Source organism: Mastigoproctus giganteus, chromosome 3 (assembly GCF_048544385.1).
Source record: "Mastigoproctus giganteus isolate SK-2022 chromosome 3, ASM4854438v1, whole genome shotgun sequence".
Lineage (NCBI taxonomy): Eukaryota > Metazoa > Arthropoda > Arachnida > Uropygi > Thelyphonidae > Mastigoproctus > Mastigoproctus giganteus.
The window spans coordinates 1390605-1417173 of NC_143577.1; the positions used below are offsets into that span (position 1 = coordinate 1390605).

At 43.4% G+C, this 26569-nt stretch overlaps 1 protein-coding gene across 2 annotated transcripts in view; it reads right to left on the reverse strand.

Moving 5' to 3' along the window:
* The window catches only part of LOC150087601 (ras GTPase-activating protein nGAP-like), a 604257-nt gene that overhangs the window by 554687 nt on the left and 23001 nt on the right, over positions 1-26569 (reverse strand). The window lies entirely within an intron of this gene.

A 26569-nucleotide genomic window follows, 5' to 3' on the forward strand; every position in this document is an offset into this window, starting at 1 on the left:
CTTCTCGGACCACAGAATTCAATTCGTTTCCACGGAATGAATTTTGTACGAAATAAATTTGAATAACTGCGCTAAAAGTAAATATATAAGAACAGAATTATCGCCTTACACTGCGTTAAACGAATACTAAGATTATAATCGGTCGATAAATAAATTTTCTGTTTATACTCCGGAACGGTCACATGTTTAGAAGAACTCACACGGTAGAGAGAATACGAGAAACATCACCGTATTTAACGGCGCAACTCTTTAACAGCATACGGTTAAAATACGTTTGACTAATCCTGGCTTTTGAAGAAAATATTTCATCTACAAATTAAAGATACGAGCAGTTATAAGCAATCTGCAAAAGGGAATGAAAAGTTAATTAAAAAAAGTAACGACAGATATACCTTCAGTAACACCTTTTTAATAAACATGACAGCTTTTATCCCCCACTCCTAATTATTATGTAGCAAAATACTCCAATTCCTCATTATTTAAAAGCCTATTCCGCGGCATTTGTCAAATTCTCTCTCTCCTTGAGTACCGCATTGTAAGAGCCCATAACACCCCACCCCCTCCTCCCACACTTGGCTTAAAGAGTAGCCCAGCGATGATCTCTCGCAAACTGGGGTTTCTGGTGCAACGCTTTATACTGACATTAAAAGAAAAGAGAAAAACGACTTCGAGGTCATTTTTCTCTTTTCCGGAGCTCGGGGTCCTGGTGCATCTTTACCGAATGATGGGATCACACGGCGTTCTACCTTTCTTCCTCCACTTTTAGAAAACACAAAGTGATCTTAAATGTATAATTCTTCTCACCGAGCATTTTATCTTCCTGTTTTTGATTATTGTGATATTATTTGGTCACCACAACAGACTTGAACGAATTTATATAAAATTCATTTAATTCCTTCTTTCAAAATCGTCTTTCTTCACTGTCAAAACTATACAGCACTTTGTTGTTGGTTCAGTGATAGTTGAATCAATCTTTCACTGTACCCCGCTTGAATTCTCGTAGAGGGTAGTCACCGCATTGATTATACGCTTAATCCATCTATGCACAAGAAATTATCTTCCACTCTGTTTCATTACCTCAAGAATTTTCGCATTTTCTCATCACAAGAATTCATGTTTGTTGTCGCAACAGCTGATTTTGGCAAGATGTTCTAAGGTTAGCAACGCTTCAAATGAGTGGGACGAGAAAGATGGGAAAACGAGCCTAAATAATTTCGATTTCAACGGGAATGTCAGGGATGTCAATTATAGAAGGATACGTAACCTTAACTGTGTCTACGGTAGTCTGCGCAGTAACACAGTGGTATCGTCACCGTCCTCCCCACACCGAGTGGAAAAGGGCTGGGTTAGAATTCCATCGATGACGCCTTTATGGGCTTTATTCACTCCATGGCTGAGTCAGTCGGTCTCAGTTTTTTCCCCAGAAACTGGAGTTTTTCGTCCAGCAAAACAGGCAAATCGACCACAGAGAACACACGGAATTTACAGACTGAATGCACATACACTGTGCTGCCACGTTATTAGGTGCACCCCTGCTATGCACACAAATGGTTTGTCCCACAACGTTGCGAGTCACATGACCAAATTTGTGTCTATAAATGCAGCAGAACAACCGTACAAACCGTAGCAAGAATGGGGAAAAGGAGTCATCTAACGGACTTCGAACGTCGCATGGTTGTAGGTGCAAGAATTGCTGGACAAAGCATCTCTGAAACGGCAGTTCTCCTGAACTTTTTACGCATCACAGTTTCAAGGGTGTATCGAGAATTATGCAACGAACAGAAAACATCCTCTCAATGGCACTCCTGTGGAAGAAAATCGCTTGTTAATGAGAGAGGTCATAGGAGGATGTCTAGAATTGTGCAAGCAAACAGACGGGCCACAATGTCGCACATCACCTCAGAATACAACCTTGGTGCGCAGAACAAAATATCGCAACGGACCACTAGTCGCACTTTGTCGCGAATGGGCTACAACAGCCGACGGCCACATCGCGTACCTTTGTTATCGATGAAGAACAAGAGAGCACGCCTCCTGTGAGCACAGTAATACCAGCACTGGACTATCGAGGATTGGAAAACAGTTGTTTTGTCCGAGTCGAAGTTCCTGGTGCATCATGTTGATGGAAGGCTCAGAATTTAGCGAAACCAACATGAATCCATGGGCCCGTTATGTCTGACGACTATTGTGCAAAGTGGTGGGGACAGTGTTATGGTGTGGGGAATGTTTTCTTGGCACACGTTGGGTTCATTGATACCCATAGATTCACGTTTGAATATTACATCGTACCTAAACATCGTTGCTGACCAAGTGCATCCGTTCATGTTGAAAATTTATCCTTAGGCAGATGGTTACTTCCAGCAGGATAATGCGCCGGCGCACAAAGTCCGAATCACTGTGGAATGGTTCCAGGAACATGACAATGACTTTTCTTTGCTGCAGTGGCCCGCTGAGTCCACAGATATCAATCCTATTGAACATCTTTGGGATGAGCTGGAAAGGGCTGTTCGCTGCAGGCCTACACCTTCGTCGAATCTCAAGGAACTGCGTGGCACATTCATGTCTGCATGGTACTCCATTCCTGCACAAACTTTTCCGCATCTTGTTCAATCTATGCCTAGACGAATTCAGGATGTTTTGAAGGTTAAAGGAGGCTCAACACGCTACTAGGTAGGTGTACCTAATAAAGTGGCAGCACAGTGTATATACAGGTAGCCCTCGTATAACACGGTTATTAGATTCCTGTAAAATGTCTTGTTGTGCGAAACCGTTTATGCGTTTATTAATCACACGAAACTGTGGGTCACCCTGGGACGGCAGTGTGCCAGGAGGGTGAGAGATTTACATACTGAGGTGCGAGGAACGGCATGTTCGATGTACAAGAGTACATGCGTGCTCCACCCGAGATATTTACATAATTGAACTTACATACGCTTCAAATAAAACAAAGTTTATAGCAGTAGACATCTGAATTTAAAAATATATAAAAAATAAACAAATAAATAGAAAAAAAAGTAAAAATAAAAATGCAGCAGGCAAAAAATTCAGGTGTAGGCGGTCGTCACAGGTTCAATATTTGGTAACAGTTCTTGAGGCAGTCCTTTCTGTAGAGCTTGTCCTCACAGAACTTATCAGGGTTGATGCCTAGTTATCAACCGCTATGCCATTAGCAAAGCCAATTGGGAGCTGTTCACCACTTCTCTCCAGTCAACAATCATGGATCACCCTTCTGATATCCTCTCCTTGAATCCCGAGCAGCATCAAAAGCTTGTAACTAACATCATCACCCTCTCCTGCAATCAATCTATGCCCAAGAAAAAACCTCTTCCAAGTGCTGTACCATGGTGGTCTCAGGAACTCGAACGTCTACGCTGGACTGTTCATAACAAGAGGAAAGCTTTTCAGAGAGCTCGCACCTCTTGGCCAGCTACTGATGTGGAAGCCCTTCGTGAAGACTACAAGAGGACCAGGAACCAATACACTTCCATGATCAGGCAGCGAAAAAGAACTACATGGGAGCGGCTGGTTACCACCACTGGTAACTCGGACCCTTGGGGAGTGGTGTACCGAGTTACTACCAACAAATTGCCAAGAGGAGAAGTAGTCCATTCCACAATAACACCACAAGGAATCATGACAACGTTATGGGAGCAATCCATGATGAATATCTTGGATACTCTCTTTATCAGCGACACCGATCATCTCACAACACAACAGCAGCAAATTTGTCTAGATAATGACAATTACCACATTGACTCTGTGGAGGAAGAATTTAACACTGAAGAACTGCAGCAAGCCCTTGGCAAAATGAAGGATAAAAAATCCCCAGGACTAGATCACATTGAACCAGAAATACTAAAAAAGGTCGCCCAGGTAAATCCCCAATTTCTGCTTAACCTGTTCAATAAATGCCTAACCCAGGGATCCTTCCCAGAAAGCTGGAAAATAGCTGAATTAAAGTTAATACTGAAAAATCCATCGAAGCCTCCAGAACAGCCTAACTCATACCGACCCATTGCCCTCTTGTCCACATTGAGCAAACTACTTGAACGCCTCCTCCATACCAGACTCCTAACACACTACACAGAAGCTGGCCTACAATCCAATTCACAGTATGGATTTCGCCCAGGACGCTGCACAGAGGATGCTCTCTACCAAATAACCCAAGCTGCAGCCAACACTAATTACAAGTACTTCCTCCTCATAACCATTGACTTTGCCGGGGCCTTTGACATGCTCTGGTGGCCAAGCATTCTTCGCAGGCTAAGATTGGCACGCATACCAGCCAACTTATACAGGTGTATAGAAAGTTACCTTTCCAACAGGAAGATCACCGTCTCCTCACCATACCAGAAGCTCACCAAATCTATCTACAGAGGCTGCCCACAGGGTTCGGTCCTCGGCCCGTTCCTCTGGAACATCGTCCTTGATGAGTTACTTGGTCTGGATCTGGGCCCTGTTACTATCCAAGCATTCGCAGATGATATTACCATCTCCATCGCAGCGGACACCAGAGCAGCTCTCGAGGCAGCTGGAAATCAGGCACTAGAGATCTTACAGGACTGGGCAACTCTACACAAGCTCCGGATTTCTCCACAGAAGACACAATCCATACTTCTCAAAGGCACCCTACAAATATCAAGGCCACCTCAGATCAAGGTACAAGGAAAAACCATCAAGCTGGTAACTTCCCTAAAACACCTGGGTATCATCCTGGATTCAAAGCTCTCCTTCTTCCCGCACCTCTCATACCTTCAAGTAAAAATCAGAAATTATGCAGCCTTAATCGTCCGAGTAAGCAGGTGTGACTGGGGTCTGAACCGGAGAACACTCAAACTCCTGTATAACGCTATATTCCTCCCTGTTATTACATACGGATCCGGGATTTGGTACCATAGAGCAATAATTGTTCGCAATAAATGCAAACTGGAAACAATTCAGCGAAGTATACTGCTTGCCATTACCAGGGCCTGTTGCACAGTAAGTTCTCCGGCCCTACAGGTTCTTGCAGGTGTCCTCCCCCTTGACTTGGAGGTTATCCGTCGAGGATTGCACTACTGCCTGTCGCGGGGAATCCCAGCTACCATCTTTGGACATACCATTGACACCCGCACTGACTGCAAGCAAGAAAAGAAAAAACTAGCTGCCATACTACTTCAAATCTGGCAGACAAGATGGGAGGAGACGGACAAGGGCCTGATAACTAAGAAATTCATCCCGGATGTCAAACTAGTTTATCCAAAGTCGCCGCCTTGGTTCTCTCCTGGCCTCTACTGTACATATATTATAACTGGACACGGCTCTATAAATCATAAGTTGACTACCTTGGGAATCATCAATAACCCCTACTGTACATGTGGAGAAATTGAAGATTGGGACCATCTTCTTTATAACTGCCCAATTTATAACGATCTTCGAGGAACACTGTACACCAGGCTACAACACATACCTCAAGGACAGGAGCACCTGCTAATTTCTGAAGAACAATATTATAAATCATTAACTGAGTACGCACAGAACCTCTTTTCTAGGCGCAGGACTCTACAACCAACTCAAGCCAGGGATAGAAACCTGTAAAGGACTTACTCAAACTTGAAATAAAAAATCTACTTGACTGTTTTACCAGCATCGACTTGCTAACCCTGGAACATCCAAAGTAGGATTACCTGCTAACTTTCCATATGGTTGGGTAGGCTCCAGTGGTCCTGACCACTCCACCGCAAAATACAAGTCACACTCAGCACTCTCGCTGAGTGGTTTTTCTACCCTTCTGGAGTTATCCCCTCCCCCTTTTCTCCTGGTGGGGCATATGCTCCACTGTCAATTTGCCCTTACCTACATCCCCTTACTCTTACTTTCATCCCCCATCTTCTTCCGTACACCCTGTACTGCCGCACTCTACATTATTTTTTATTTATTTTTATTATTTATTTACTTATTTTATTTTATTTTTATTTATTTTATTTTATTTTATTATTATTTTTTAATATTTTTTATTTTTTTTATTTTATTTTATTTTTTTTTATTATATATATATTTTTTATTATTATTATTTTCTATTATTATTATTATTATCATCGGTTTTTTTTTATTATTATTATTTTTTTTTTTAATTTAAATTAAATTTTTTTTATTATTTATTTATTTATTTTATTTATTTTTTTTTTTTTTCATTTTATTTTTTTTTATTGGTCTCCGTTCAGAAAGCTCAGGCGACCCTGACGGAGACCTGCCAGAGAATAATGGGCAGCCTGGCTACCTCCTAGTGGTGTGTGCGGGCAACGTGGGGTTCCACCAGGGGCCCTGCGGCCAAATGCCAGGACACACAACAGAACCCAACACAATACTACACATTCAACACACTACACTTTTTCTGGCATTTACAGTGTTCTGTATTTCTTCACAGTGTACATATGGCGCAGATGTGGGAAACCACAGGTGGCGCCCGACCCTAACACTATGCACACTATGCACTATGCCTAGTTAATTATTCCGATGCCATTTGCACCAAATGCGCTACGCCGTCTTCTTTTTCTACCAGTAATTCTTGAACGTCTTCAATAATCATATCTTGTTTTATTTTTTTAGGAGCATCGCCATGTTACTCTGTAAATTGTCTATAAATTGCGTGTGTCCTGAGGTCGATTTTCTGTTTTGCTGGACGAAAAACCCGAGTTTCCGGGAGAAAAAAACATGCTGCCAGAGCCCGACTAACTCAGCCACATTGTGAAAAAGACCAATAAAAATTCCTCCCTTCATCGACAGGATTCGAACTCGGGTCTTTTCCAGCCGGTGTTTGGAGCAGGACGATTCTATAAACTGTGCTACCCACGAGGGCCTCAGTAGTCATACTATCAAAACCTTCCCCTCCTACTGACGTAGCAAGTTCTACTATCGCACCGATTAACGTTTTCTGCCGGTTCGACCATATTTCCTCAATGAACTGACTCTGGCCATACATTTTCCCCCACGCATTTAACCTTGTTGGTTTTACTTCTTTCAGCGATAAAGCTATGGTTCTGATACAGTCCATAATTGAGAATTTTTCCATGCCTCCATTACTTCAATAGATTCGGAATCATGTTTTTTCCAAAATCCATTGTAACGATTAAATTGTAACGAAAAATTGTAACGAAAAAAAAAATTGTAACCATTGTAACGAAAAAAAAAAAACGATTCCACAAGTTCAATAGCACAGAACGTAACACGGGGATTTCCTAACAAAATAAAATACGGGAATTTCTCAATAATTTTTATTCACCAGCGAGTCAACAACGGGGATTCAAAAAGAGTGGAAAAGTTGAAAAATTACATCCATCATAATGGCAGGGTTTCTCAGGTTTTCTTCACAAAAGCTCAAAAAATACCCTGTTATGCGAGATTTACCAAAATTCTCTAACCGTGTTGTAGAAGTACCGTGTTATACAGGGTTTGCCCGTATAAATATCCGTAGTAAAGGGGGCGTCGAAAAATCCTTTTATCCGGGACGCGAAAGTACTTTGTGCCAGCACTGCCTGTGGATGTTGCACGTCTTCTTTTTCATTTTATTTTCCCAATCCTATCTATTTTTGATTCCTTTTACAAAAAAAAAACGAGTGATATTATAGAAACGAGAAAACTGATTACGGCGCTCTAAAGACCAAATGCTAAAATGCGACCTTTGTTTCAGTAAAGAAAATACGTAACCCATTCACGCAAACATATTACATAATCGATAAGTTTATGTATTTTAATATTGTTCGCACTCAACGTTATTACTACATATAATTAATATTTAATATTTTACCATTAACGATAAAATTACTGTAATTTGCTAACATTTTAAAATATTTATTTATTAATATTCCGTCTAAGGGTGTGCAAACCGTGTTGTGAGAAAGGAGATAATTACAGAGTATACTTTAAAATTTAAATAAAATTAGGTTTAATAGTAATACTAATAACCCCTTCTCCTCACACAGGTAACTATCTAATTGACCTTTGAATTTATTCAAATTGACAGCCTCCACTACCCGTGAACAAACTATTCCAGCAATCAATGACTCGCTTGCTAAAACAAAACTTCCGACAATCTAGTCTAAATCTGTAATATGGATTTATTCCTGAGTTCTGGAATTCTCCATAACAGTGAAAATTCCACTTTCATTCATTATACTAACCCCACTCAGACCCTTATAAGCCTCTGTCAGGTCACCTCTGAGGTGCCTGGTTGCCAAGCTCTGTACACCACATGATCGAAGTCTTTCCTCATACAGTCGTCCTTCTGCCGATCTCACCATTCGAGTTGCCCGTCATTGGACCCTTTCAAGAAGCTTAATGTATTTTTTCGGATGAGGTCTCCATATCTGAACACAGTATTACAATTGCCTCATACAGGGTGTCTCAAAAATACACATCATAACTTCAGGAATGAGTTCCTCATATGCAGACAATAAAAAATATTTTATATCAACATAGTTCCGGAAATGCTTGGTTTCCGAGTTTTGAAGGTCTGTCTATGACACTTAACTGTTCACATCACCATATAGTAATTGTGAGGCCTGAATACAGGCCTCACATCGACGTCTCATGGACTCGAGAAAACGATGCCAAATTCCTGGCACGTTTCGTATTGTCTCACAACCTGCCATAATTCGATTGCTAGAGTTTCCACGTCAACTACCGGAGTCGAATACACCAATGACTTTAAATGGCCCCACAAGAAGAAATCTAGTGGGTTTAAATCAGTGATCGTGGAGGCCAGGCAGTTGGTCCACCCCTGTACTTCAGGAGTCATAGATCTTGGTCGTCCTCTGTCGGCAGCACGAGGTGTAAAGGTCCCATGTTCACAAAGGCGGCGATGGATATCTTCAAACCTTTTCCTGTCTGGACATCTTCGTTCAGGAACCTTTCGTGGTACAAATGACGAGCCTCCAGAGCATTGCCGTCCGCCAAACCGTACATAAAGTGCATATCCGCTTGCTTCCGATTTGAGCACATGGTTAGAATGGAAAACCACCAGATTCTGTCAGTGCCTTGTGATGAAGGAAATAACCTGAGGGAGATGAGACATTCCGGTTAATAACTCGGGAACCAAGCATTTCCAGAACTATGTTGATATAAAATATTGTCTACATATGAGGAACTCATTCCTGAAGTTATGCCGTGTATTTTTGAGACACTCTGTATAGTGGGATTATGACCTCTCCATCTCTACAGGACATTGTTCAATAAATTTTAGAGAGGAGACCATGGGTTTCCTGGCTGTCCGCTTACGCTGTTGACAAATCTTCATACCTGCCCATATCGTAACTCCTGATTCCCTCTTAATCCTACATTCTTTTTAATTTAGCCTCACCAAGTGAATATTTTTTTTGTGGGTTGCTATTCCCCAAGTAAGTGTAAGTGTAAGTGTAAGTGTGTTTAGGGTCAAACGGCACAAGGGGTTCCCCCCATCTCCGCGTAGTTTACATTGTGGGTGAACCAGTTGACTGGAAAAGCCAGAGATTTAAAAGTGTATAGACTTTGTATATGTGTGATGCCTTGTACCGTTGTTCATCTGGTCATTTAGCCGCTGGGCCCCTACTGAGGCCCACGTTGCCCCACTTACGCCCCGTGGAGGCAGACCAGGAACCCAGTAGTCTGTTTCACTCTTGCAGGTCCTGCCACTTAATTTCCTGAGATTTCGGCGGCTAGGACCTTAAAAAAAAAAAAAAGACAGAAACGCGTCGACGTAGGGGTAGAATCGCTTAGTTTTGCTAGGCCAAGTTATGGGCGTAAGGTAATTTAGATATGTTAAGTTTTTGGGTAGGGTATTCCCCAAGTGTAAGACCTTTCATTTAGCAGCGTTAAAACATCGATGCCACTTCTCTGACATCTTTGAAGCCTGTTCAAGTCATCCTGAAGGAGCGCTGTTTTCCACTGATCATTAACGCCTTTGCCAATCTTTACGTCATCTGCAAATTTTGATATCACTCCTTTTATCCCATCGCCAATGTCAAAAACAACAGTGGACCAAGAATCAATCCCTGGGCAACTCCACTTCGGAATTTACACCAATCTGAAGAACGTCCATTAATTCCAGCCCTCTGCCTTTCGCCTTGCACCCACCCGGCAATCCATCTTAGAATCTTTCCAGTAATAACAAGATGTTCCAGCTTATACAATAATCTATCATGATGAAATTGTTGAAATTGTTTTCTACATCCAGCTCATGAGTAACTGTGTCAAAATAGCTTACTAAGTTAGTTAAACATGATTTCCCCTTAACAGACCAGGTTGTGTATTATTCAAAATGCCATATCTATGCAATGTCCCTGGGTTGCACTCTAAATCATTGTCATTACGATTTTCTATCCCACTAATGTCAGACTAACTGGACTGTAGTTACCAACTTCACTCTTAAAACCGCATTTATGCATCAGTGATACAGTTATACTTCTCCAATCTAAAGGATTCTCTCCCGAGTCCAAAGATTCCCTCAAAATTAACTTCAGTTGTTAAATATACTCCCTGGAGGCCTCTTTCAAAATTACTAGGTACATGACATCAACTGCGGGAGCATTACTTGCCTTCATGATCGACAGATTTTCTAATAAACAGAAAATCTGTAATTTCAAAATCGCCAATTTCACAAGACAGCCTTACTTGCACGCCCTCTTGTCAGCACGAAGGGTCTATCTTCAGTAAAGACAAATGCAAAGTACCTGTTCAATTCATCCACAACATCAGCTGGGTTGTCTAAGACAAACCAGCTGATGAGTTGTTTGAGACTTTCTCACACCCAGTGCACAAGGGTCCAATCTGATTCACTTTTTTCTTCCTTGTTTTCACATACATGAAAAATTCCTTGTCCCCATTCTTTGCTGTCTTAGCAAGTGATTTCTCGCTTGACCTCCTTCACCTTATTTGTGGTGCCATTACAGATCAACCTTTGGCTGTTGTAGACTTCAGTACTTTTTATCACCCTCTCGATTGCTCGTGTCACCTTCTGGGGATCAGAGGGTGACACGAGTAATTACAGACATGGTAGTTTAACTTCTGTTCCGGGGAAAGTAATGGAGTCATTGATTAAAGAAGCAGTGTAAGATCATCTACAAAGAGCTGCAGCTATAGTTCAGACACAGCATGGGTTTGTTAAGGGGAACTCTTGCCTGACCAATTTGATTGGGTGGTACAACGTGTCACAAAGGAACTAGAAGCGAAAAATAATCTTGATATCATATACTTGGATTTCAGGAAAGCTGTTGATACTGTTGCACATGAAAGGCTGCTACTGTACAAATTGAGCAGTATGGCATTAAAGGAAAGTTGCTGCTATGGATAAAAGGATGGTTGAGTGGGAGAAGACAGAGAGTGTAAATAAACGGACACTGTTCGTCGTGGACTAATGTTATTAGTGGAGTTCACTAGGGTTAGGTGTCGTTTTCTATATTTTCCCATGATATTGATGATATAACAGGCTTAATGTCCAAGTTTGGGGATGATACAAAGGTTGGCAGGGTTGTTAGTGATAAAAACGGTACGCTGCTGCAACAGGATCTGGAAAAGTTGGGCAGATGGGCTGAGAGGTGGCAACTGAAGTTTAACACTGACAAATGCAAAGTACTGCACATAGGTAGCATAACCCCAGAGTAACGGACCAACTGTGCTGTATTACTCTGAAGATAGTGGAGAATGAAAAAGACCTGGAGGTAATTGTGCAGGCAGATATGAAATTTTCAGAGAAGTGCAGACAGGCTGCCAGAGCAGCTCATGAGGTCTCGTCAATAAGGAGGTAAGCAGAGATAAGGAGGTGATTATTCCCTTGTATAAGGCAATGGTCAGGCCACACCTTGAGTACTGCATACATGTCTGGAGGCCTCATTTTAGGATGGACGTAGAGCTGCTGGAACGAGTAGAGAGAAGGGCAAGGAGATTGGTGAGGGGAACAAAGGCGTATTCTTACCAAGAAAAACTTAAGTTCTGCAAATTTCAGCTTCTGGAGACTTGGCACCTGCAAAGTGATAAAATTGAGGTGTATAAGGCCTCGAATGGGTTGAGCAGGCTCAATTCTGATGGGATTCTTCCTCTTGCTCAGATTACGAACCTGGGGGGATAAATTCAAATTGAGGAAACCTTGTTAGAAAATAGATGTGCCGAAATTAGCCTTTAGCCGTGTAGTTAATTGCTGGAACAAACTTCCATCTGTCGTTGTGGAAGTTGATAGCTTAAGTAAATTGAGGAAGAACTGAATAAACGTCTGGAGCGATTGGATAGGTGAACGGGAAGTTTTTTTTTTTTTTGCTGATACTGTATAAGCTTGATTTCTTGCATCATATGCCACAACTAATGCAAATGCTAATTTCACTGACCAGCTCTGCATTCATCCATTTCGGCATACTTCTGGAATATTTTCTTAATAGTATGTATGCGTTCATGACTTCTGTGATTTTGAAGGTATTCTATAAGTCAATTGTACTCGCCCTCACTCTGCAATCTGCTGAATTAATAAATGCCATATAGCGACTTAAACTGTCAACGTACTCTGTTCCGAAATTAAAACCCGCGTTTTACCTTTAACTACCGCAATTTCTTTCTTCATCATCCAACTGACGTTATCACCACCTACCGATGTTTTTTGTATTTTAAGCTTTGTGATGTCATCTAATTCTTCAGTAATGATGAAGTCAAGAATATTCTCACTCCTACTGCTGGTATTATTGACATGCTGGTACATATGGAGATGGGGAAACCCTTGGTGCCGTCCGACAACTAACACATGCTCGTACAAATAATAATCTATTTTATTTAGAAAAATTTTACCATAAGGTGAGTTTTCCCCCTCCCACTTATTCCAATCAATTCTGGAGAGATTAAAAGCACCCGTAATAAGACATTCGTGCTTGCTTGCCCATTTCATCTGCACGCAAAGGCTTGTCATATTGTTCACAATCTTCTGGTGTGCAGACTACAGACTACACACCAGAAGATTGTGGAATTTGAGACTGGGCAAAAGCTGTTCTTTTTCTACCGTAATGTAACTCATCATGTCCAATTTCCTGGTGACATCACGTTTCTGTTAGTCCTATTTTGTTAAGAATAGTTTTCCTAACCAATAGTTGAAATTCAGCCATTTTATTGATAACGCTCCTGGCATTACTGTAGACACACAAAAACAATCGCACTTTATATTAAGGTCACCCAGTAAGTTATTACATATACCTACTGTATGTCAAAATAGCTGAGTAAGTTAGTTAGGCATTTACTGTCAACAAAGTTATGTTGTGTGTCATCCAGAATTTCATATCTATCTAAATGTCCCTGGATTCCACTCTTAATCATTACCCCTAAGATTTACCATACCGCTGAAGTCAGACTTCCCGGTCTGTGGTTACCGACTTCGCTATCAGAACGGCCTTTATGATGTTGGCACTTCTCAAATCCAAAGCAATTTCTACCGAGTCCAAAGATACCCTCATAATTAACCTCAATGGCTCGATACACTTTCAGGCGGCCTTCCTCGAAATTAAAAGATAAAAATAAACTTTCTGTTCATACTCCAGGATGACAACATGATAGGGGGAGTTCACAAGATAGTTATTTATTTGTTATTTAGTTTTTTTTAGGAGCATTAGCAACTAAGGCCATATTGCTCCGGGGATATGCGGTGGTCATTCCCTGACCTTTCCGCATCCTCCGTACTCGGTGGTCACGGGCTCGAACCCCGGTCTAATCAAGAAGCGTGTGCTACGCACTGCTGCTCCTACCCACCTGGCTACGGAGGCGCTTCACAAGATAGGAAAGATACAAGAAACAGCACCGTAATTATCAGTCACGGGCTTGAACACCGGTCACTGAAAGCACGCGTACTTATACACTGTTTGGCAAGACCACTCGGCTATGGCGTTCTTTCTGGGAGCCTTAATTGCCTTATGGTCGAAAGTTTTTCCAATAATTTCGAAACCATTAATTTCGTATGGCTCAGCCTCACTCGCACGGCCTCTCCTCAGCACGAATGGTTTCTTTGCAAGCGTCACTGCCCACAATTAGCGGTCTTCCCCAATTCCGAAATTCCCCACCCCCCTTCTGCTTCTCCAGCCGTTGTTCGCCCGGAACATTCAAGCGAAATACTTCGCTTTCTCGGCAAAAAGCTGCCCGCTCTTCGAATCTTAGCAACACTCTGAACTCGCGGTCACGGGACAATTCGCTCACTCGGCTACTCTCGGCGCGCGTGATAGCCTTTCGTTCATTTTGATTCGGGCTCGCTGCTGCCACGCCAGAAAAAACCAAGCCGTAGTGCAATATTTCGTTAATAGAGGGCGCCATACAAAGTAGCGAAATCAGTGTTTCCATTTGCTGAGTTGGACCACTTTTAGATTATTATATTATCCAGTTTATTAAGTGTGAATTCGCCTTCCTGTACAGCTGGTTGGCTAGAAGGGTGGGCACAGAATTATAAAAATGTATTCAGATTTATAAAAACAAATACATTAAAAGGCCCAAATTCACTACTCCCTTCCAAACAGATCAACGATCACAAATCTGCTAGCCACCTTCTTGTGAGCATTGGAGAATAGGCAGGAACTAGCTGTGACTTACTTAGACATTGAGGCTGCATTTGATGCCGTCCAAGTAAACCAAGTACTCACTCTCCTGGAATGCCACTTCCAGATCACAGGGAACATATTATGCTTTCTCTCCTCTCTTCTGAATAACAGAGTTATAAAGCTTCATACAGGAGATCGCACCCTTACTAGATCCGTCACCGCAGGAGTCCCACAAGGAAGGGTCCTTTCGGGCCTTCTGTTTTCATCCATTATCTTCCCACTGGTTGCACATTCTCGATGTCTGCTGAGCTATGCGGACGATATCAAGATACTCACTCCCATCATCCCCGGTCAAGACCTAGATCTGGTAAAAGTGGAAATTAACAACGCTCTCACCACAGTCACATCTTACCTCTGCCAGTTTGGGCTCAAGATCAATCTTGCTAAGTCCGAATTCATGGTGTATTCATTGAAGCAAACTGCTTCTTCTCTCCAGCCTTCGGTCGGCAACACCCTCATCCCAATTGCGTCCAGCCATCGTGATCTGGGCGTTGTATTCGACTCCAAACTTCGATTCAACGCCCACATAGACATGCTCCTCACACGTGCTTCAAGACTCCGGTGGATGGCAAAACAGCATCTCCTTCATATCAGAGGGAAAAAAAGACAACTGTGAGGTACATAAGAACAATCATCTTTCCACCTTTACTCTATGCTGCTGAAATTTGGGCATCAGCGGCACCATCAATAAAGAAACCACTCTTTGCCACAGAATTCTGGCTCCTAAAGTGGGCCAACAGGAAGCACAACCTTCTAGCTCTGATCGTACCACAGAGCTTGCCAACTCTCTCGGGATTCCACGGCTTCCCACCTTAGTCGACGACCAACGCCTCCTAGCAACAATCAAGATGATAACAGGCATAATCGCAACACCTTCATTCTGGGATACCTGTGGCTGGAGGTTCCCCTGCTTCCCTTAGGGCCAATCCCGAGCTCTGTTCGCATTCAGCACGACTCCATCTCTCGGACAGGTTCCTCCCTCAGTAGATGTTGAAGCAAACCCAGGCACTTGACGCTGCCCTGAACAAATTCGCTGTTGACCGGACTTACCGGAAAAAAATTATGACTAGCCGGACTAATCAGCAATGACTGATGTGTACCTTGCATCTGTTCCTGTCTGATTGAGCTGCTGCTCTTATCTCGATGTTAAGCCAGCTCAAGCAGATTTAACTCTCGTAAGGAGTTCTCTCCTTTGTATTAAAATATGTTTTCATTTGTAAAATGACTTTTTTTTATCTCAATAATTGTTCGATTTTTCCGGAAGTTTCGGGAGGCTGTAAAAATGTAAACCCCTGGCTTTTTGTCCGTGAAGGGCAATAAAGATTATCTCTCTCTCTCTCTCTAAGACGATTGACACTGTTTCACAATGCGCTTGATTACAGATGGTATAGTTTAAGTATATTATTATTATTATTGTAGTAGTGTCATGTGATGAAAGAAAGCAAGCGTATGATCTCATGCAGCATCAGCCAAAAAAAAAAAAAAAAAAAAAAAATTACAGAACAATCCCCTCTAAATATTTGTCCAGTTCCTCCTTAAATTTATTTAACCTATCAACTTCCACAACGACAGATGGAAGTTTGTTCCAGCAATTAACCACCCGCTGGCTAAAGGCAAATTTCCGCACTTCTATTCTACATCTGTCTTTCCTCAATTTCAATTTATGCCCCCTTAGGTTCGCAATCTGAACAAGTGGAAGGATCCCATCAGAATTCAGCGTGCTCAACGGCCTTATACACCTCAATCAGATCACCGCGCAAGTGCCACTGGAATTTGCAGAATTTAAGCCTCTCTTGGTAAGAGGGTCCCTTCATTCCCATCACTAATCTTGTTGCCCTTCTCTGTACACGCTCAAGCAAATCTACATCCTTCCTAAAATGAGGCCTCCAGGCCTGTATGCAGTACTCAAGGTGTGGCCTGACCATTGCTTTATACAGAGGGATAATCACATCCTTCTCCTTGCTAGCAAAATTCCTATATATCATTGAGAAAACCCCATGACCTGCCCTAGCAGCCTGTCTGCATTGTTCAGAAAACTTGATATCTGACTGCACAATTATTCCCAGGTCTTTTTCATTTTCTACCACCTTAAGTGTAGTACCACACAGTTGGCACGTTTCTCTGGGGTTACTTCTACCCATATGCAGTACTTTGCATTTGTCAAGGTTAAACTTCAGTTGCCACTTCTTAGCCCATCTGCCCAAATTATCTAGATCCTGTTGCAGTAGCAAACTGCCATTACTGTCATTAACAACCCTGCCAACCTTTGTGTCATCTGCAAACTTCGACATTAAGCCTGATATACCTTCATCAATATCATTGATAAATATACAAAACATGGTTCGGTGGACCTAACACCGAACCCTGTGGGACTCGACTAATAACATTAGTCCAAGAACAGCAGCCCCCATTGATTACCACCCTCTGTCTTCTCGCACTTAACCATCCTTTTATCCATTGTAACAACTTACCCTTAATACCATTCTGCTCCAATTTGTACAATAGTCTTTCATGCGCAACAGTGTCAAAAGCTTTCCTGAAATCCAAATATATGATATCAAAATTATTTTTTGCATCCAGTTCCATGCTGGATGCAAAAAATAATTAACATGCTGTGTCTGAATTATTGCTGCAATCTTGTCTAGATAATCCTGCAATGCATCTTTAACCAGTGACTCCATTATTTTACCCGGAACAGAAGTTAAACTAACTGGTCTGTAATTACTCGTGTCACCCTTCGATCCACCTTTGTGAATTGGGGACACATTTGCACATCTCCAGTCCGTGGGAACCTCCCCTGAGTCCAAGGAAGCTCTCATAATTATGGCTAAGGGTTTGGTTACTTCTCTTGCCGCCTCCTTTAATATAACTGGATAGATCCCATCCACCCCAGGTGCCTTCCTTGTGTTTATCTTCAACAATTTCTCCTCCACTTTGCTCTCAATTATTACAAGATTCTCTAGCTTACTGCTAGAGTTGAATACACCTCTGGCATTCCCCTCGCTGAATAACTCCTCATGTGTGAATGTCGATGCAAAATATTCATTTAGTTTGTTAGCTACCTGAGCAGGATCATCAACATTTGAACCATCAATATCCAGTTGACCAATCAGATTCATCCCCTTCCTTTTAGAGTTTATATAAGTAAAGAAATCCTTGCTGTTTTTCTTAGCATCTTTTGCCAAGGATTTCTCGCAATCTGCCTTCGCCTGCCTAACCTCCTTTGTGACCTGATTACAGACTAGATTATATCTGCCATAGGCTTCTGAGTCTCTTGATAATTTATATGCATCCCATGCATTTTTCTTCTCTGTTACGAGTCTCATTAGTTCATTTGACAACCATTTAGGCCTAAACCTTGTTATTGCTCTTATATTATTATTATTATTGCTCTTATATTATTTCTCCCTGATTGGGGGTTCCACCTCGTGACGGGTATTGCTACCAAGTACACAGGGTGGTTGTAATCGAGGAACTCTCCCACTATCCTACACGTGTTCGGGGTTGCGACTTCCTGGAGTTCCTTGTAGGTGTCTCTGTCTGTGCTGTAGCACAGTGGTAATCGTCACCGTCTTCCCCCTCACCGGGTGGGAAAGGCCCGGGTTCGAATTCCGTCGATATCGCGAGGAACTTTAGTGGGCTTTTTTCACTCCGTGGCTGAGTTAGTTAGTCGGTCTCAGGCGTAGATAGCAAGATTTCCCCCCTCAGAAAGTGGGGTTTTTCTTTCAGCAAAACAGGCAAATCGACCAGAGAACACACAATTTACAGACAAAATACATATATGGGTATATATTAGAAATAATGGTGGCCCTAATACAATAATTTGATTTTTCTTTTTTTTTTTGTAGGTGTTCTCTGGGAGATCTGTTGCTGTTAGGCTGCTATGTAGAGTCTTTGGTACCATACCGGTGGTTGACACGATGATTGGGATGGTCGTTACTTCTTGCATATGCCACATCTCCCTGATCTCATGTCTCAGGTTTGTGTACTTCCTAATTTTTTCCCCTCATGGGTTTTCTGGACATTGCTAGTATTCGTCAATCAGGTAGGTAGCCTTTTCCATCTTGTCCACAAGGGTTATGTCTGGTCTGTTGTGCGGGATCGTCCTGTCCATTATTATGGCGCGGTCCCAGTACAGCTTGTGGGTCGGGGTCTCTAGTACTGCCTGAGGTTCGTGCTTGTAGTACGGTACTCTTTCTTTGGTTAACTGAGCTTCTGATGTATTATCGTGGCTATAGTCGTGTCTTTGAGAGTACTCAGTCTGGGTGATCACCTTACATCCCCCTGTGACCTGTTGGATCAGGTGGCACCTGAGGGCAGGTGGCATCGTCGACATGTGCCATCTGATATTCCGGGCTCCTATGCGATGTGTTTTCATAGTTTCTGGTGTTGATTATCTGGTCTTGAATGGCCAGAATGAATCCTTCAGTCTCGGGGAAGAGCGTCCCGCTTGTGAGCCAAGCATTGGAAGCAATGTTATTGATGTGATCTTGATTGAGGTCATTGTATTGTCTGCCATGGAGTGTCTTCTTTGCCCATCTTTCTAGCTTCGTTTCTTGTGCCATCTGGGTGGAAGGGGGCTCCCCGTTTAGGTGGAGTGGGGTGTACCACTCATCTGTCTTCCTTATGGCCTGTTGGAGTGGTGCTGTGTTGTTCTCGAAGTAATCTTTCAGGTCAACTATCGCTGTTTTCTGTTGCTCTATCAGCCACTTCTTTCCTCTTTCCAAGCTATTGTTAGTAGCTAGGAAACTCTCTCCACTGCTGATTTTGGGCGGTGTTGGCAGCTCTTGGTCATCATTGTCCTTGTCTTTCGCATGATATCCTCTAGCTCGGTGTTAGTCCAATGTATGACCCCAAAGGAGTATGTCAATACTGGAGCTGTATAGGTGTCTATGGCTTTAACTGTGTTCCCTCCATTCAATTTTGCTTTCAGCAGGGTTCAGAGTCTCTGATGATATTTTTCGGTCAGGCACTTCTTGATTTCCTTGTGCTCTAACTGCTGAGCCTGCATCATCCCTATGTATTTGTAGGTCTCTCCTTCTGTCATAGCTTCGATCTCTTTATCGGTGAGCAGCTGATAGTTTCAGCCGACTAAATTTCCCTGGTGCAGTGCGTGGGTCTTGCATTTGTCTAAACCAAATTCCATCCTGATGTCCTTGCTTTTAGGAGCATCACCGCCTAAGCCGGTGATGCTCCTAAAAGTTTAAGTGTGTATTGTGTGTAAATTGCGTGTGTTCTGAAGTCGACTTCTATTTTGCTGGAAGAAAAACCCTAGTTTAGGGGAGAAAAAACCATGCTACATCCTTAAGATCGACGAACTCAGCCATGTTGTGAAAAGGCCCATAAAAATTCCTATCGTCATCGGCGGGATTCGAACTCCGTTCTTTTCCACTCTGTGTGGAGAGGACGGAAATTCTACCACCTGTGCTACGCACGAGGGCTAAAAGCGTAGAAGCTTCTACGATTCTTTCCCCTAATTGCTTTCCACGTAGAGTTTCCAGTTGGTAACATCATCAGTTGGTCCCAGTGCAAAGAATTTGAAAACTGTCTGAGACCAATAAATTACCATTACGAAAAGAAAAACCATTCCCCTTACCCTCGATGGTAGTTACATCTTTAAGTGATAGATGTAACTACCATCTTTCACTTAAAGATGTATCAGTGCACTGTGATCACTGCCACATCGTGGTTCCTTTATCTGCAGATTCTTAATTCGTGAATAATCACCGCTGTTAGGTTAATTAACGGATCATCTCTTGCAAAGTCTCTCCATTCTCATTTGATGATTTCAGATTAAATTTCGCATTTTTCTTTTTTCATTCTTTTCAGGTTTGTTGGTGCCTGTTTCGTGGCTTCGTAGGTCATCTGATCACAGCCTTTGTGCACATTGAGCTGCACATTATTCGCCACGTCTTTTTACGGGAAAATCTGCTTTCAAGCAATTGAGGCTGTCCAGACTGCGTTGGCGGGACCCGCAATCTGACTGACCTCTTCGAGCAATCTGATCTTTTTCACGACTTCTGTTAACTCTGTCATCGCGTTTTGAATCTGGCAAGGTTTTAAACTCTGGCTTGGCAGGGTCTGGGTGCGTCCAGTGATGGGTGCGGCTGTACCAGCTTGTTGCTGGCTTCCATCTCGTGTCTTGGTTTGGCATACATTGATCTGGATTCACTCTTGTTTGCGGTGTCCAGGGTTCCTCCATACGCCATCCGGATTGAAACTAAAAGTTTTCGAGTAACGAGTCTGACTTGTGGCGGAAAAAGTGCTCTCGGGCGCCATTAGTGATCCTAACAAGTACACGTGCCTTGAGTGACCCGGGTTCAAGCCCGTGAGTGCTGAATATGGTTCTGTTTCTTGTATTCTCTCTACCTTGTGAATTCCTCTGACCGTGTGGTCGTCCCAGAGTATAAACAGAAAATTTATTATTTTATTTATGTTGGACCTCTCCGCCTACGGTCCTCTCCAACTTTTGACACAAAACAACAGATCGGTGCTCCTCGAACGATTACTACCCTCGAACTTGCCGCCGATGGAGTAATTGGATCGGATATGACACCAACGCCAAGTACACAGTGATATTGTTAGTCGTCTGGTGCTGCGTGATGCATACGGGTCACTGTAAAAGCCAGAATGTGTATGTGTAAGTTTAGGGGTGTGTTGTGTTGCTCTTTTGGCCAGTGTCTGCGCGGGTAACACAGTGGTATCGTCACCGTCCTTCCCACACCGGGTGGAAAAGGCCTGGGTTCGAATCCCGTCGATGACGCGAGGAACTTTAGTGGGCTTTTTTCACTCTGTGGCTGAGTTAGTTAGTCGGTCTCAGGCGTAGATAGCAAGGTTTTTATTCCCCAGAAACTGGGTTTTTTTCGTCCAGCAAAACAGGAAAATCAACCAGAGAACACACGAAATTTACAGTCATAATACATACATGAGTGTATGTAAGAGATTACGGGTGGCCCTGAAATAATAATTTGAATTTTGAATTTGCTCTTTTGACCACTGTCAGCACTCCCTGCCCCTCAGGGTATCACTGGATGTTTGCCGCTCTATCTTGATTGGTGATTAAAAAGGGCCTTTACCATCGATTAAAGAAGAGAATTACGACGCAGTTGTTAAATCTTCAAATGGAGGTTACCAATTACCTGAAACAAGAAAGCAATGGTATTTTCAAACACCTTCAAGGACTTTGGCAACATTCATGGGAAACCACGCCAAAAGGAGAAATCACCAGAAGATTCCTCTCATCCACTGACATGATTTTCCCAAAGTCCCCTTCCTGGTTTTCACCTGGTTCGCAAGTTACATTCATGATCACAGGACATGGGCCCTTTCAACAGAAATTGATAGCAATGGGAATTTAAAGAAATCCGTTCTGCCACTGTGGCGAAGAGGAGTCACGGAGGCATCTCATGTATGAGTGCCCTGCTTAGGACGATCGTAGGCTCAAATTTTTTACTGAAATCCAGGGAACCCTCGCAACCAGAAAACATACCTGCTTCGGGATGAAACAACATACAAAGAGGTGTATTGCTAAAAAAAATAGTACTGGAACGTTCGTTCTTGAGAAGATTATAGGATAACGCCACATCGACTGTACAGTAACTGAATCAGACTTGAGGCTCACGGTTCACAGAACAAAATCATCATCATTCTTCTCTTCTTGGTGATTCTCTTCTACTTTGGGCACTCTCTCTCTCTCTCTCTCAGGGTAACTCGGAATTTATTTTTTTATTTTTTTATTTTTGGCTGGTGCAGCATAAGCCTCAGACTTCCTTGCACCATGTAGCTAATAATAATAATAATAATAATCATCAGTTCGTCATCAATATCAATCATCAATTCGTCATTAACCATCAATAATAATCTAGCGTTCAGCTCATGGAGAATCAAAATGCAGAGTTCGCACGCATCACAGTATATTTCATTCGTTGGAATTCTTTGTCTAACACATTGTACTTTAGTAAGAAACTAAGTTCTTAAAGAAGTCTATTAATTTTAAAGAATACTATTAATATATATTTTTAGTAGCAATGGGTAGAATAGATATTTCTCTCCTCCCCCTTTGATTATGCCATTGTTTCATAATATTAATTTTTTTCATAATTTAATGATTTTCTATTATGACATTTAGAAAAAGTACCGGAACATATTTCCGGTGCATTCCTGCCCGAATACACCACTGATAAAAAAAAAAAGGTAAAGTGCAGCCATTATCAACCCACTGCAGGATGGAAGCCTCCCCAACAATTCATGCTGAGGGAAAATGGACCATAATCTGCTACGTTGGTCCAGTGCGGGTTGGCAGATCGACCGTATTCAGCAGTCAGGGGCTTGAACCCCGGTCTACTCAAAGAACGTGTGCTCCTGCACTCCTGCTCCTGACCACTCGGCTACGGAGGCCGTGCACACCACTGATACAAAGCCCTAACGAGTGATACGCAAGCTGTCTTTACCATCAGAAGGGCAAAGCTTGCTGAACAATCAACCCTCAAGTGCAAACACAAACCGGAATCGGATAGCATTTTCTCAACTGATAAAAGATTAAGAGAAAAGGTTGTACCGAAGATTAAGATGATTAAGATTGGAACTCCTTGGAATGCCGACTTCCAGAGAGTGCGTGGCCTTTGACACTCGTGACGTTTGATCCCACTCCCCAACCCCTATTTCGCCTTACTCGGCTGGACTGCCTTATCAATCCACTTTAGATTTTTCCCCACGTTCAGACCTCCCTTCCTCTTGTTCCCCCGGGCCTTCTCTTCATCTTTTTTTTTTTTAACTTGGCCTTTGTCCAGGACGCTCGGGCGACCCTGGCGGAGACCAGCCAGATATTAAGGGAAGCCTGGCTACCTCCTAGCGGTGTGTGCGGGCAACGTGGGGTTTCACCAGGGGCCCTGCGGCCAAATGCCCGGACACCGAACAGAATCCAACGCAATACGTCATATACAAGAGAGAACACTTTTCTGGCATCTACAGTCGTTCTGTATTTCTTCACAGCGTACATATGGCGCAGGTGTGAGAAATCACAGGTGGCGCCTGACCCTAACATTATGAGAGAGAGAGAGAGAGAGAGAGAGAGAGAGAGAGAGAGAGATAATGTTTAATGCTCTTCATTGCCAAAAAGCCAGGGGTTTGCTCTTCTGGCCAGCACATCGCAACAACGCAAAATACAGACACATGACACAAGTTCGAGTGTGGCCTGGTTTACAGAGTCCGGTGAAACCAGTAACACGAGACGGATTTGAACTGACGTTCGAGGAGCCGCCCCAACCATAACACGTGTCCACACGCTCTTCTAGCCGATTAGCCCCGGGGCTCCTCCTGGATGGGACCCCACGTTGCCCATCACCAATCACCACGTGCAGGTAGGCCAGCTATCAGAGAGGGCTACGCTTTGGCTGGACCCATACAGCTTTCTGCTTGGGCCCAAAAAAATAAAAATAAATAAAATAATAATAAAAATGACGTCAAGTGGAGCAGGTTCCTCGTGTACGTAGAAGACACAGGCCGCTTGTCATCTTCCGGTGTCAAGTGATGTTCGTGCTGCTGAGCGAACACTCCGAGATGTTGCTGCTGCACTTTTAGTAACCACTCCCACCTCGCCTCGCCTCGCTCTCAAGGACTGCCGCGACATTCCATGAACTAATTTCTTTGTTTTTGCACGAGCTTCGTTCAGTTTTCCCTTTGCAACTGCAGATAGTCCCCCCCCTCTCCCCCAAAAGAAAATATTGGAAGGACTGCGTAAACGGCCACTCGCGGTATTTCCGTTTCGTGTTCACTCCCGTGCAGAGTACACATTGCGGTGCTCACCAACTGATCGCCCCCCGTTGCGCTCGTGGCCCCTGGCATCTCCCAAATCGACCGAATTTGCTGCTTCAGCCGACGACGAAGACGACTGGGTCTCATGACAGCTGTCGCACGAGGAGTCCTCGCAGGAGACACGGCAGAAGGACACTCTCCTCTTCCTCCTCCTGTTGTTGTTGTTTTCAATGGCACGAGTTCAATGCGATTCCAGTCCCTTTCGCAGTTAAAAAGGAAGGCGGTGGTCGGGGTTAGGTTCCAGCGTAGAACCCTCCCTCCACCTTCCCCTTCCCCGCATCGCGAAATTTCTTTAATTATGGCCGCATTATCTCCTCCTTAAGTCACTCGTGGGTTCCGCGTCCGTCCCCGAAGAATTATTTTCAAAATTTCGGTGTGCAGTTCGGCAGGCGAACACACGACGGAAGCATCGCACAAAGACCAAAACCGCACAAAGAAGTCTCTGCAGTAAGAGGAACTGTTCCGTTCCCCCCCCCCCTTACCCCTCTGTGTCGAGGATCAATGCGAGCTGCCGCGGCGAAACTCGTAAAGTATTTTGGTTTACTAACGGAGGGGGTATTCGCTCGGAACTTGCGTTACAATTCCGGAGATGCTGGCGGTGCCAATGACCCCGCCGCTGTGCCAACCAAAAGCTCGAACTCCGTATTCGTTGCACCGTGTGTCTCGCATTTGGCTTCCTGCCAACTTCTCTGACCTTTCCACAATGCCGGTCAGCACCGCCACGAATCCGGGGAGGGCTCCGGCAAGATGCTTGGCGAAGGTGTAGCGACACAAAATACGAAATGCGCACTTACCTCGGCGGTGTGGCCATCCCGTGACCCCTGACCGCGAAGCGAGGGTGGCTCCATTGGTGTCCGTCGTAATCCAATGCACCGCATTTCGTGTCAATTCGCACGTTTGCGAGGAAGGCGTTTGGCACTGACATCTGGCGACAAAGAGCGCGTGGAAGGCGTGCTCATTGTGACGTCACAAGGGAGGGGGGGAGAGGATGGGCCGCATTCGGCTCGATAACGTTAATACGGAGCTGGACAAAATCGAGGAATCGGAGGGAGGGAAGGAGGGAAGCTGTCGGGAATACGGATGTGGAAGGTCGAAAGACGGAGGATAAGAGAACTTCGGCGATCGTGTTCGATTAACGACGATTGTTTTCTTCGGCGGTCGTCCATTAATTAATCGATTAACGGTTTTCGCGTCGAGTGTGTAATTGGCAGGCGCAGTTCTAACGACATTATTCCTATAATGTTTGACTTATAATACAGTCGGTTCCCCCAACCTCCTTTTCGATGACCCCAAATTTTCGTCGTTTTCAGTAATGCGCGGTGTCGGCGGTTGCTGTTTCATGCGTGCGTTTATTGCGCAGAATACCCTTCGCTGATTGCCCTTTTGCCGCCGAGAAATTCTCCCCTCATCGATGAAAGCGTATTCGGGGCGCCCCCGCTGGTTGTTCTCCGCAATGACGAAAATTTGTTTCGTTTTCGGATTTACTTTCCGAGAAATTTAAAATTAAATCGTTTTTATAACTCATTCCTCCTCCTCCCCCTCCCCCGTTTGTAGAATGAATCGACGCAATTTCTGCGGGGAATCCGCGGCGTTGCTAACGGAAGGCGACAAAATGACTGTCGGCAACGAAAGCCTCCCGTGTTCGGGCACACAAGAGCGACGCTTCGTATACCCGTAGCTTTTGGTTTTGTAGCCAAAAAAGTTCGCCTCCCCTCCCCACAAATACGTTTTTTTTTTAGTATTTTCCGAACTGGAAATTGCGACGTCATCGGCATTGTGCATTTGACAGAGTGCGACCCCCGAAGAAGGCGTAATCGGAACACAAATTTGTTTCGATTAAAATTGTTGAGTTCTCCGGCAAACCGCACAGGTCGGTGTATTGGAGGGTTTATCGGTGTACTCTTAAAAGGGGAGCTTAAAACAAAGAAAAGCGGCAGGTAAACAGGCGCATCCCCTTCGTTCCTCCCACCAGAGCCGGACCGAACAAAAGCGGAGCCCGGTGCAAAGTTGACAAATTTCGTTCAACAAAACAATTGATTGCATTTTGATGTTTCTTACTTCGCACAAATTGGTTTAGTGAGGATTACTTGGAAATGATAAATAATTAAATTATTTTAATAAAAACAACATTTCAATCACAAAAAAATGAAATAAGGAAAATAATTGCTTCATATACTTACAAAATACAA